Source organism: Aethalodelphis obliquidens, unplaced genomic scaffold (assembly GCF_003676395.1).
Source record: "Aethalodelphis obliquidens isolate GAN/ISIS:26980383/991018 unplaced genomic scaffold, ASM367639v1 scaffold21, whole genome shotgun sequence".
Classification (NCBI taxonomy): Eukaryota; Metazoa; Chordata; class Mammalia; order Artiodactyla; family Delphinidae; genus Aethalodelphis; species Aethalodelphis obliquidens.
In genome coordinates, this window is record NW_020837965.1 from 16,417,600 (window position 1) to 16,431,090 (window position 13,491).

The window sequence follows — 13,491 nt, forward strand, 5'->3', positions numbered from 1 at the left end:
AATAAAATACCTAGGAATAAACCTACCTAAGGAGACAACAGACTTATATGCAGAAAAATGTAAGACACTGATGAAAGAAATTAAAGATGATACAAATAGATGGAGAGATATACCATGTTCTTGGATTGGAAGAATCAACATTGTGAAAATGACTATACTACCCAAAGCAATCTACAGATTCAATGCAATCCCTATCAAACTACGAATGGCGTTTTTCACAGAACTAGAACAAAAAATTGCACAATTTGTGTGGAAACACAAACGACCCCGAATAGCCAAAGCAATCTTGAGAAAGAAAAAATGGATCTGGAGGAATCAGGCTCCCGGACTTCAGACTATACTACAAAGCTACAGCAATCAAGACAGTATGGGTCTGGCACAAAAACAGAAATATAGATCAATGGAACATGATAGAAAGCCCAGAGATAAACCCACGCACATATGGTCACTTTATTTTTTATAAAGGAGGCAAGAATATACAATGGAGAAAAGACAGCCTCTTCAATAAGTGGTGCTGGGAAAACTGGACAGCTACATATAAAAGAATGAAATTAGAACACTTCCTAACACCATACACAAAAATAAACCCAAAATGGATTAAAGCCCTAAATGTAAGACCAGACACTATAAAATTCTTAGAGGAAAACATAGGCAGAACACTCTATGGCATAAATCACAGCAAGATCCTTTTGGCCCACCTCCTAGAGAAATGGAAATAAAAACAAAAATAAACAAATGGGACCTAATGAAACTTCAAAGCTTTTGCACAGCAAAGGAAACCATAAACAAGACAAAAAGACAGCCCTCAGAATGGGAGAAAATATTTGCAGATGAAGCAACTGACAAAGGATTAATCTCCAAAATTTACAAGAAGCTCATGCAGCTCAATAACAAGAAAACAAACAACCCAATCCAAAAATGGGCAGAAGATCTAAATCGACATTTTTCCAAAGAAGATACACAGATTGCCAACAAACACATGAAAGAATGCTCAACATCACTAATCATTAGAGAAATGCAAATCAAAACTACAATGAGGTATCCCCTCACACCAGTCAGAATGGCCATCATCAAAAAATCTACAAACAACAAATGCTGGAGAGGGTGTGGAGAAAAGGGAACCCTCTTGCACTGTTGGTAGGAATGTAAATTCATACAGTCACTATGGAGAAAAGTATGGAGGTTCCTTAAAAAACTAAAAATAGAACTACCACATGACCCAGCAATCCCACTACTGGGCATATACCCTAAGAAAACCTTAATTCAAAAAGAGTCATGTACCACAGTGTTCACTGCAGCTCTATTTACAATAGCCAGGACATGGAAGCAAACTAAGTGTCCATCAACAGATGAATGGATAAAGAAGATGTGGCACATATATGCAATGGAATATTACTGTCAATGGAATATAGTCTGTCATACAGAGGAGTGAAGGAAGTCAGAAAGAGAAACACAGATACCATATGCTAACACATATATATGGAATCTAAAAACAAAAAAAATTGGTTCTGAAGAACCTAGGGGCAGGACAGAAATAAAGACACAGACGTAGAGAATGGACTTGAGGACACAGGGAGGGGGAAGTGTAAGCTGGGACAAAGTGAGAGAGTGGCATGGACATATATACACTACCAAATGTAAAATAGATAGCTAGTGGGAAGCAGCCACATAGCACAGGGAGATCAGCTCGGTGCTTTGTGACCACCTAGAGGGGTGGGAGGCCAACATAAGAGGGAGGAGATATTGGCATATATGTATACATATAGCTGATTCACTTTCTTATACAGCAGAAACTAACACAACATTGTAAAGCAATTATACTCCAATAAAGATGTTAAAAATAAAATAAAATGGTCAAAAAAAAAAAGAATATAGATATTTCATCCTGAGACCAGCCCCCCCTGCTGGTCTCCTCTCCCGCCCCCCACCCTCTATGGTCCAAAGCTCCCTGCTCCTCATCACTAGCCGATGGCCTCAGCACATCAGAGAATAACTGCTGAGGCTACAACTGAAGAGGAGGTGAAATTCCAGGGGATGGGAGGAAGAGGGGAAAAGCAGGTAGGGACCCTGAAGGTAGGGGAGAGGATGCCAGAGAGAGAGAGAGAGTCTGAGGGACACTGTCTGCTGACTGAGGGGGCCACATGTCCTGAGAGTCTGGAAGTGAGGGCCCCACCCCAAACGGCACAGGACTGAAAGAGCCACACATGCTCCCCACCAGTCTTTGGACTTGGTAGGAGTTGGATTGTATCACTTAAACCTAAAATAAATATTTGAACTTATTAAACACTTTTCAGGATTGCATGTTCATCTAGCTGATGGAGTAGGGGCTGCCTTCTTCCATCCCCCACCCTGTGGTCACTAGCAGACATCTGGATTTCTCTAGTTCAGACGGCAGGGAGGTGAAGGAGCTACATGCAGGGCCAGCCAACTAGCTGGCCTACCGACCAATCTAGCTCTCCCTCCCACCATGAAGAGCACAGCGCCCAAATCCCAGGGCCAAATAACACAGCTATTCAGGATTCATTTACGCCACGCCCATTCACTGGGAGTCAACACTGCGGTAGGTACTAGGGATTCAAAGATAAATGACATGTGGGCCATGTCTGTTTACAGTCTAGCAGGCAACAGATAAGGGACCAGATAATCCCAATTCAGTACGGTAAGTGTCACCCGGAGAAAAGAATGAGGGTACTTCCAGGAAGAAGATACTTTCTGGAATAGAAGATATTTGGGTGAATCTAGACAGATGATGTGGCAGAGGCTGCCACAATTGGATATTGCCCTCCAATATCCATTCTCCCAACTAAAGACTGAATTTTTCAGCTTCCCTTACAGTGAAGTGTGGCTATGTGACTAAATTCTGGCCAGTGGGATGTAAGTAAAAATGTGTTACAACTTCTGGGTCATGCTTTAAAAGAATGACTGTGGTTCCCTTGTCACTTCTCTCCTCCCTCTGGCTGGGATGTAGGTGTGATGGCAAGAGCTGGAGCAGCTATCTTGGATCCAGAGGTGAAAGCCACACATTGAGTTTGGTCTAGCCACCCTACCATCCCTGAACCACCTGCCTCTGGACTGTACCATGAGAGAGAATTTTAATTCTCTCTGATCTAAACCAGTGTGTTGAAGGTCTCTTTGTTATAGTAGCTTAGCTTGCACCCTAATACAAATGAGTAGGAGTTAGCCAAAACAAGTAGGTTGGGAATGGCATGTGCAAAGGCACTGAGGCATGAGAGGCATAGCACATTCAGGGACCCAACAGCAGTTAACACAAGCAGACATATGTGGGTGAGTGAAGGGGAGGGAAGGAGGAATAGGAGCCCATTTGTAAAAGGATCATGTGCCAAGCTAAGGATGCTGGAGGAAGAAGAAGAGAAGGGGAGCAGAAAGAACAGGAAAGGGGAAAAGAAAAGAAAAAAATGAAGAGATGATGAGGAGGGCAAAGGAGGAGAGAGGGAAAGATAAATCCAGTCATCCTCTCCTGCATGTGGGAACTTGTATTGGTTCTTAGTCAACCCCCACAAAAGTCCTAGCCCTTTGCAGTTCTGCAGCAATTAGCATCAAGTTTTATGTCTTGATGAACTGAGTTAGCTTTGATCAGAAAATTTTAATGTACATATTTTTTTTAAAGCCACAATAAGCTAAGCCTCCCCACCGCCCACCAAAAAAAATTTAATTTCTGATGCTAAATGGTTGGGTCAAGAGTCTGCTCAGTTGGTTTCTTTTTTTTTTTTTTAAATTGGAATATAGTTGATTTACAATGTTGTGTTAGTTTCCACTGTACAGCAAAGTGAATCAGTCATACATATATATATATATATCTCCTCTCTTTTTTAGATTCTTTTCCCATATAGGCCATTACAGAGTTTTGAGTAGACTTCCCTGTGCTATATAGTAGGTTCTTATTAGTCATCTATTTTATATATAGTAGTGTGTCTATGTCAATCCCAATCTCCCAGGTTATCCCTCCCGCCAACTTTCCCCCTTAGTAACCATACGTTTGTTTTTTTACATCTGTGACTCAATTTCTGTTTTGCAAGTAGGTTCATTTGTACCATTTTTTAAAGATTCCACATATAAACAATATCATACGATATTTGTCTTTGTCTGACTTACTTCACTCAGTATGACAATCTTAGGTCCATCCATGTCACTGCAAATGACATTATTTCATTCTTTTTTACAGCTGAGTAATATTCCATTGTATATATGTACCACATCTTCTTTATCCATTCCTCCATTGATGGACATTTAGGTTGTTTCCATGTCCTGGCTATTATAAATACTGCTGCAATTAACATCGGGGTGCATATGTCCTTTCAAATTATGGTTTTCTCCTGATATATGCCCAGGAGTGGGATTCCTGGATCATATGGTAGCTTTATTTTTAGTTTTTTAAGGAACCTCCATACTTTCTCCATAGTGGCTGTACCAATTTACATTCCCACCAACAGTGTAGGAGGGTTCCCTTTTCTCCATGCCCTCTCCAGCATTTATTGTTTGTAGATTTTTTGATGATGGTCATTCTAACTTCTGTGAGGTGATACCTCACTGTAGTTTTGATTTGCATTTCTCTAATAATTAGTGATGTTGAGCATCTTTTTATGTGCCTCTCAGCCATCTGTATGTCTTCTGTGGAGAAATGTCTATTTAGATCTTCTGCCCATTTTTTGATTGCGTTGTTTGTTTTTTGGATATTGAGCTGCATGAGATGTTTGTATATTTTGGAGATTAACCCCTGTTGGTCACTTCATTTGCAAATATTTTCTCCCATTCTGTGGGTTTTCTTCAACTGCATTCTTAATCAGGTTTTTTGATAAGAGTTAGTAGCAGTAGTGGAGGAAGTGCTAACAAAAAATAATGAAAACAAATGGCCCAGTGTAACTCTCCCCATAACCACCGCATTTTTCTGGGTCCCTCTGCCACAGACTTCCTGGAAGTAGTTGTCTACAGTCGCTGCTCTGCCTCCAGACCTCCCACTCTCTCTTTAACCTGCTCCAATCAGACTTCCATCCTTTTGATTTTACTGAAGCCTCTCTGGTCAAGGTCACCAATGATTTCCACAAGGTCAAATCCAATGGTTTAGTCTTTATCCTTTGTTACTTCTCAGCAGCATTTTGTGCAGTCACCCTCTCCCTTCTTCTTTAAAGACTTTCTTCATTAGGCTTCCATGATCCCACTCTCCCCTGGTTTGGGGTCTTCCCTAAGTGTATCCTGGTAGTCAGTATGGGTGGGTCAGGACACATTATGGGTAGTCATTATGGGTGGGTGGTTACAGCATTATTCATAGTATCCAAGAAGTGGAAGCAACCCTACTGTCCATTGATGGATGAATGAATAAACAAAATGTAGTCTACACATACAATGGAATATTATTCAGCATTTAAAAGGAAAGAAGTTCTGACACGTGTCACAACATGAAAGACCCTTGAAGACATTATACTAAGTGAAATAAGCCAGTCACAAAAAGACACCTATTGATGATTCCACTTATATGAAGTATCTAAATGTAGTCTAATTCATAGAAAACAGAAGGCAGAATGGTGGTTACCAGGGGTTGAGGGGAGCGGTAAAAAGAGAGTTAGTGTTTAATGGGTGTAGAGTTCTAGATTTGCAAGATGAAAAAGTTCTGGCGTTCTGTTTCACAACAATATGAATATACTTAACACCATTCAACTATACACTTAAAAATGGTTAAGATGGTAAATTTCATGTTATGTATTTTTACCCCAATAAAGGTAATATCTGCAAATCAAAGCATATTCATTGAATTCCATTCTAAATTTTATCAATTTTTCCTACCTGAAGACATACTTGACCTGTGATCTGAAATAAAATCCCAGAGAATACGCATATGGCAGCATCCTGTGCTTCTGAGGAGCTTAACTCTCTGCCCAAACAGCTCGCATCCCCTTTGTAGCTCCCTTCTCCACAACGGAATTAAGACTTGAGTGTCCCTGGATGGGAGTAGAGAATCAGGAGAACAAGCATGGACGGGGAGAAAAATGAAGGCATAGAGAGATGGGGAGGGAAGTAGGGAAGCAGGAATAAAGAGGTCTGGACTATGATGTGGGGCATCTCATACTTCTGTGAACTAGGTTCAAAGGACAACAGAGGTTGGTGAGAATATGGTTTTTGGAGTCAGACCTGTTTCAAATCCTGCCACCCCCAGGTTTTTAGCTGTGTGATTTTTTTTTTAACATCTTTATTGGAGTATAATTGCTTTACAATGGTGTGTTATTTTCTGCTTTATAACAAAGTGAATCAGTTATACATATACATATGTTCCCATATCTCTTCCCTCTTGCGTCTCCCTCCCTCCCACCCTCCCTATCCAACCTCTCTAGGTGGTCACAAACCACCGAGCTGATCTCCCTGTAGCTGTGTGATTTTAAACAAGTCTTTTTCTTGTTCTTTGTTTATTTGTTAGCCCCTAAAAGCCTTGGTTTCCTCATTTGTAAAAGGATCTAGTGATGGTACATTACTCAAGGGGTTTTGTGAGGCTCCTATGTAAGTAAAACCTGTAAATCAGTGCCCGACACAGAAATGGCCCTCAGTCAAGGTTGATTGCTCCAGCTTCATGTCAGAAAGTAGGAGGAAGAAGAAGGGGAGGAGAGGGATGGGAGGAGGAAGGAAGCCCACCTCCTAAAAGAAGAGAAAAAACTAGGAATTCAAAGCCAGGTCCCAGTCCAGAACTTCCCACTAGCTCAATGGTGGCCCCAAGGCAAGTTCTTCTCAGCCTGTTTCCTCCTCTGAAAAACAAGGTCTGAGGTCCCCTCCATCTGGAAAGGTTGATAAATCTGAGTCCTCTCTGCTCCAGACGAGTTTCCTACTCTCATCACTCACCTCTTACCTATGCAGGGCTGTGGAGGCCCTCTGGAGGACGCAAGAGGAAAAGACATAAACATGGCCAGGAGCTGCTCACAATTTGACTCAGCATACAAAATGAGGACATGACCTTGTAGAACAGACTATTACAAAGTAGGGAGAAAACGCAGGGTAAGAGAGTAGGCTGAATGGGGAAGGGCTTCTTATCTGATGCTTTTGGTGAGCACAACTGAGTTATATCTTCTACTTTCTGTTTGGCCCCATGTCAAGTGTCTATTACAATATATAAACATTATTATCACGCATGACTATTGTTATAGCATATGAACATTATCATAATATGATGCAAATATTGTTACAATATACGAATGCTCATGTAATGTATAAACATTGCCATCTTTCCTGAGATTTACCCTGTAATAAGGATGTTTTCATATTTCCCTTCGGACCTCTTTCAAGACCTGTTGAATAGGCATCTTCAAAAGGCCTTTCTCAGGGGCTTAGGAAAAGACAGAGAAGCTATTAATTAATTATTTTCTCCTTCATATGCCAGCTTCACCACTAACTAGGTTTATGCCAGTTTTCCCTTTTTTTTAAATGGGGGTATCATGCCTAACTACTTTCAGGGACTCAATGAGATAAGAGTTTCCTTTGGAGGAAATGCCACCTTACACATATTTTAAACTATTACCATTATAGAAGAAATGTTTTTCTCCAGAAATACGTACAAAGCAATTATCTAATTCTATTACACTTAAGACTGGGTCTGATAGTCTCACACTATCAGTTTTGCAAGCAACCTCTCACCCAGCCACTCAGTGTCTGCTTCTGGGGCCAAAGGAGGAAGGGTGTGAGCAGGATAGAAGACAATTTTGGCGGGCCATTATATTCCTAGTGTGCATTTGCAAGCGTATTTTGGAATAAGATGTAGCTGGCAGGATTGGACATCTTGGCTGAGGATAAAGAGATAATTCCTCTAATGCCTGGTCACTAGACATTGATTCATCTGTCATTCATTAGATCGGCATTTACCAAACAACTTCCACATTCTTGGCATTATGCTAGGTATTGTGGACATAAAGTGAATAAATCATGTTCCAGACAAATTTCACAGAATCAGTTACACACAAATCATATTCCCTGATGACAATGCAATTAAGTAGAAATCAACAACAACAAAAAAGATAAACCCCCATAAATATGTAAAATTTAAAAACTCATCACTAAATAAATCATGGACCACAAGAAGTGGTCACAATAAATCAGAAAATCCTTAGAACTTAATAGCAATGAAAACACTACATATCCAAATTTGCAAAACACAAAGAAAAATATATAGTCTTAAATATTAGGAAAGAAGAAAGTTTTAAAATTAATGAGCTAAGCATCCAGCATAAGAAATTAGAAAAGGAACAAAGAAATCCAAAGGAAAAAAAAATTAGAAAGAAGATAATAAAGATAAGAGCAGAAATTAATGAAATAAAAAGCAAAAAGTAAAAAAAATAAAGATCAACAAAGCCAAAAACTGGTTCTTCGAAATGACTAATAAAATAGATATGACTTTAGCATATTTTTAATGAGCACAAAAATATTAGGAATGAGACTAGCAATAGAACTACAGATTCAGTAGAGATTTAAAAGATAATGCAAAGAATGCTATGAAAAAGCTCATGCAAATTAATTTGAAAACTTAAATGGACAAATTCCAAGAAAAATATAACTTTGCAAAACTGACTTAAGAAGGAGTAAAAAGTACTAACAGTCCATAACTGTTAAAGAAATTATATCAGTAGCTAAAAATCTTCTCTCTCTCTCTCTCACACACACACACACACAAACACACACACACACACAAAATCAGATCTCAATGATCTTACAGAAAGATTACAATAAACTTTCCATGAAATAGATAATTCTAGCCTTCCAGAGAATAGAAAAGGAAGAATATCTCACTGTATCAAGCTAATATGTTGATACCAAACCCAGCAAGAGTAATTTTAAAAAAGAAAAGTGACATGTCATTTTAATATATAGACAGTGGTGAAAAAAATCCTAAACAAAATATGAGCCAAACAAATCCAGCAGTTTACTTTAAACAAATTATACTATATCATGACTAAGTCAGTTATACTAGGAATGAATGAAAGGTGGTTTAATAAGAAAATCCATCATTGTAATTCCCCAAAAAAGCAGATTTTAAAGCCTATAATTATCTCATAGTTGTAAAAAAGCATTTGATAAAATTCAATACCCATTAATTATTAAAAAAAAAAAAAGAAAACTCAGCAAAACTCATTCTTAGTGAGGAAACATTAGACACAGTCTTTTTACCACCAGGAAAGAGACAAGGATTCCACTGTCAACACCTATATTCAACATATTCTAAAGGTACCAGCCAGTGCTATAAGACATGAAAAATAAATAAAAGGTATAAAAATTAGAGAAGAAAAGAAACAAAATTCTCATTATTCACAGACAGTGTGTTTGTCAGAATCACCCAAAAGACTCTACAAAGTATTGGAAAGAATATGAGAATTTCACAAGCTATCTAGATATAAGCTCAATATATTAAAATAAGTTGTGTTTCTATATACTAGCAACAAAAGAAACACTGAATTTTTAAAGATATCATAAAGATAGCAAAAAATATATATATATATATACACACATATATACACACTTCCTAGGAATGAATCTAGACAAAGATGTGCAAAAAGGGAAGAGATTTAATGTCCATGGATAAAAAGGTTCAATAAAATGAAGATGTCGGTTCTCTTCAAATTTATCTAAAAACTCACTGAATTGCAACCAAAATTTCAACAAGTTTTTTCTTTAAAAAAAAAAAGTTACATGTCTCACTGTCACCACTGCAATAATATTACAGTGATGGAAGCAAAACCTGTGTTCTCAATGTAGCCACATTAACAATTTATGGGCCGCATGAACAACAGTGCCCATTTTCAATAGAATGAGGCTTCAACAATTTTTTTTTAAGGCACTTGGCCCAAGAATAGCCAAGACACTCCTGAAAAAGAAAGTAAAAGGAGTCTGTCTTATTAGATAGGAAGACTTATTAATGAGCTATAATAATAAACACTGAGTAGTATTGGTGCAAAAACTAACAATGGAAGAGAGTAGCAAGAACACAGATACAACACAGGTGTAGACACTTGATAAGTAAATGAGGGGACATTACAGAGCAATGGGGAGGGGAGGAGCTACTCATTAAAGGGTGTTAGGGTAGGTGATTATCCATATGGAGAAAAGTGAAACTGGATCTATACTTTTCACCATATACACTAATAAATTCCAAATAGATTCAAGAGTTATATGTGAAAAGCAAAGTCTTAAAACTTTTAAAAGACAATATAAGAAAACATATTTATTATCTTAGGGTAGCGAAGGATTTTTCAAGCAAGCCTCCACAAAAACATTCAACTACATTAAAATTGGGAATGTCTGTAGCTCAAAAAATACCATGAAGATATTGAAAAGATAAGCCATAAATTGGGAGAAGATATTTGCAACCCATACAATTGAAAAGGATTAGTATCTAGATATATAAAGAAATTTCTACAAATCACAAGTACAAAAAGGAAAGAAAATTCAACAGGAAAACAGGCAAAAGATATGATCAGACAATTTCACAAAAGAGGAAACACACGTGGCCAATAAATATATTAAAATATGATTATCCTCATTAGTAACCTGGAAAATGCAATTAAGAACACGAAAACTACCATTTTACAACTACTGGATTGGCAAAAAATTAAGAAGTCTATCAATACCAAGTGTTGGTGAGACTGAAGAGCAAGAGAAAATCTTAATCACTGCTTAGTGTGTAAACCAGTATAACTATTTTGGGAAACAACAAAGCATTGTTTTGTAAAGTTGAAATTTCCATACCTTACAGCACAGGTGTATAGCGCTCAGAAGAATGTTCATAGTATCATCCTTTGTAATAACAGAAAACTAAAAACAACCCAAATGTCTTCTAATGAAAGAATTAATTAATAAACTGTGATACAGTAGAGTCTCATTGTGGAAAAGTATACAAAAGCAAAAAATAAACTGCAGCTACACGCAACAACATGGATGGGAATCTTAGAAATATAACATTGAATGAAATAAGCAAGTCTCAGAAGACCTTGAAAGGAGATACAAGGTGTGATGGTGGAGAAGCCCACAGGTTCTTAGGTTGGGTGCTGGGTTCTCCCATATGCATAGTTAATAAACATCTGGCTTACATATGTTACATTCAATTTTGTGTGTATATAAAATATTGCATAAGTCCTTTCCCAGTTTAGTTCACGGTTTACTGAGACAGCATGACAACAAGTACACTGCATTCTGATAAATATAATGGAGCAAGTTATTTTAATGCTCTGGAAACAATTCTGCAGCTTTTATAGGTACTAAAGCCTCTACTGCATCACTAATAATGCTGTGAGGTAGGCAGGTCAGGAATTGTTATCCCCATTTTACAGAAGAGAAAACTGAGATTCAGAGAGTTTAAGACACATATTCAAGGTCACACAGCTAGTGAAGGGCAGAACTGGAATCATGTCCAGATATCCTGGCCCTGGCCCTGAGGTCTTCCTACGGATGCTTCTCCATTAAACACTCGGAGGGAATATTCTAGTCTATTTCTGACATCTCACTACTATGCCCTGAGCATAACTATGGTCCTTTTCCAGAAAAGCATTATTCAATTTCTTCAGATTTTCTTTCTTGGTCATGGAGCAGTGGTGCATCCCTGGGCCATCATTCCAGTTCAAAAGCTCTTAGAAGCTATCTGCACTTTGTAAGTGACCAGTGGGGGCTTTTCTTTAAGGGCAGAAGTTAATTACTGTCATGAAGCATGTCTTAGGGAACATATGGCTACATATAGCTATGCCTCTTACTTATTTTAACATCACGTGCTTTATATATATTCTTTTAATCCTCACGGAAAAACTTATGAGATAGGTATTATCCTCATTTTATAGATAAGAGAACCAAGGCCATTGCTAAGATTTACTATGATAAGGGGCCAGGAGATAAAAGAATGACCAACATCTCTGCACATGTGAGTGTTGGCAGTTACCGTACATGACCAATTAACGTATCACTGCCATTAAAATAAAAATGGAATCAGAGACACACAGGTGCTTTGATGTGGGATGGTGAAGATGATGACGATGATGATGATGATGATGGCTACACACAGTACTAATCTACCATTCTTTGTTTTTTTTATTTTTTGTTTTTCCTAAGGGCAGGATAAGAAAGACAATAGCACAAGTGATTCAAGTGAGGTACTAGGCATTTCTTCTTGACTCAAAGAATTATAACAGCCTGATATTTCTATAAAGAGACTTCATGGTATTATCTCCCTGACAATTTTTAATGAACAAGAGAGTTCGCTGTGTCTGAGGGACAGTGTGGATAGCTGCCTACATGAGGACAGATGGGTAGCATAAATAACAGTTCCGGGCCCCTGCCTTCTTTACTGGTGACCATCCCCCAGTGTCCCAGAAGAGTGCATGTATGAAGGACACCGAATCAGCTGGGGAGCGCATTCTCCATTATCTGTCACTGTTGGCTCAGAACAAACTAGAATCCTTCCATTTCCTCTGTTTCCACATGGAAGCTGGAATGCCAGGTATAGCTCTTGCCCACTCAACGTCCAAACTCCCTTCAGGAGGTAACAGCATTCCGATTTTCCTTTGAGAAACCATCTTTCCTCACCTTTAGCGTGGAAAGTGTGTTCCAGATAGCTTTACATCCACTACTGGCTCCGGCATTGGACCTGTGATGCAGGTTTGGTAAATCAAAACCCCACGTTTCTGGTCACAGTGATGAGTTTAGGAATGGGCGTGTGACCCAAACTAGCTAACAGAGTCTGACTTTATCCTTTTAAAAGAGCTCTAAAGATTGAGGCAATCTCTCTGTGTTGCTAACCTGGTAAGAGAAAAGCCTGCAGCTGCCAGGGGCTACCTCTTGAGAGAGCCTGCCCTGAGAATGAAGAAGCCTTTGTATTGGAGACAGGAGATGGAGAGAGAAAAAAACCAAGTCCGTATGATATGATACAGTCATCCAGGGCTCATTCTACTCGTGGACTCCTCAGTTATGAAAAAATGAATTATGTGGTCATGCAGTTGTGTTTGTGTTGTTGTTGTTTTATTTATTTTTTTGCTTAAGCAACTCTGAGCTGGGTTGCTGTTACTTGCAACCACAAGAGTCCAGATGATGAATACATTGAATGTAATCAAATTTCCCTACAACTTTACTGAACCACAGAGTCCTAATATTGGCGTTCATTTTGTCCAAAGCCAGAGCACCAAGAGTAATAAGTGAATGTGTTTCCTTTTAAAAGGTAAATATTGAGAAACCTGCTCTGGGATCCTAGAAATCTCTGCAGAATACATCAGTCTAAAGCAGTCCTCCCCAACCTTTTCCATTTGGGGGCACACACAGAAAATTCTAGAAGTGTGTAAGGCACAATGGAGAAAGCAAAGGCAACTGGCCCAAGGACTCAAGCATCCCGAGCCCTTGGCAACCATCCCAAGAGCTGAAGGGACCAATCCCCAGGCACCCCTGCCTCCCAGGGACCAGGTGGGAAGCTTCACTAGAAGAAAGTAAAGGTAGGAGGCGAGGGAAAGTAGAGGTAGGGATTTCAGAGCA

General features: G+C 38.7%; 1 protein-coding gene and 1 non-coding gene across 3 annotated transcripts in view; both read right to left on the reverse strand.

Moving 5' to 3' along the window:
* Positions 1-13,491, reverse strand: part of FBLN5 (fibulin 5) — an 83,096-nt gene that overhangs the window by 40,763 nt on the left and 28,842 nt on the right. The window lies entirely within an intron of this gene.
* On the reverse strand, positions 9,667-9,801 carry LOC113627844 (small nucleolar RNA SNORA1). Its single transcript, XR_003435760.1, has one exon. It is a non-coding gene; the product is annotated as a small nucleolar RNA SNORA1 (small nucleolar RNA).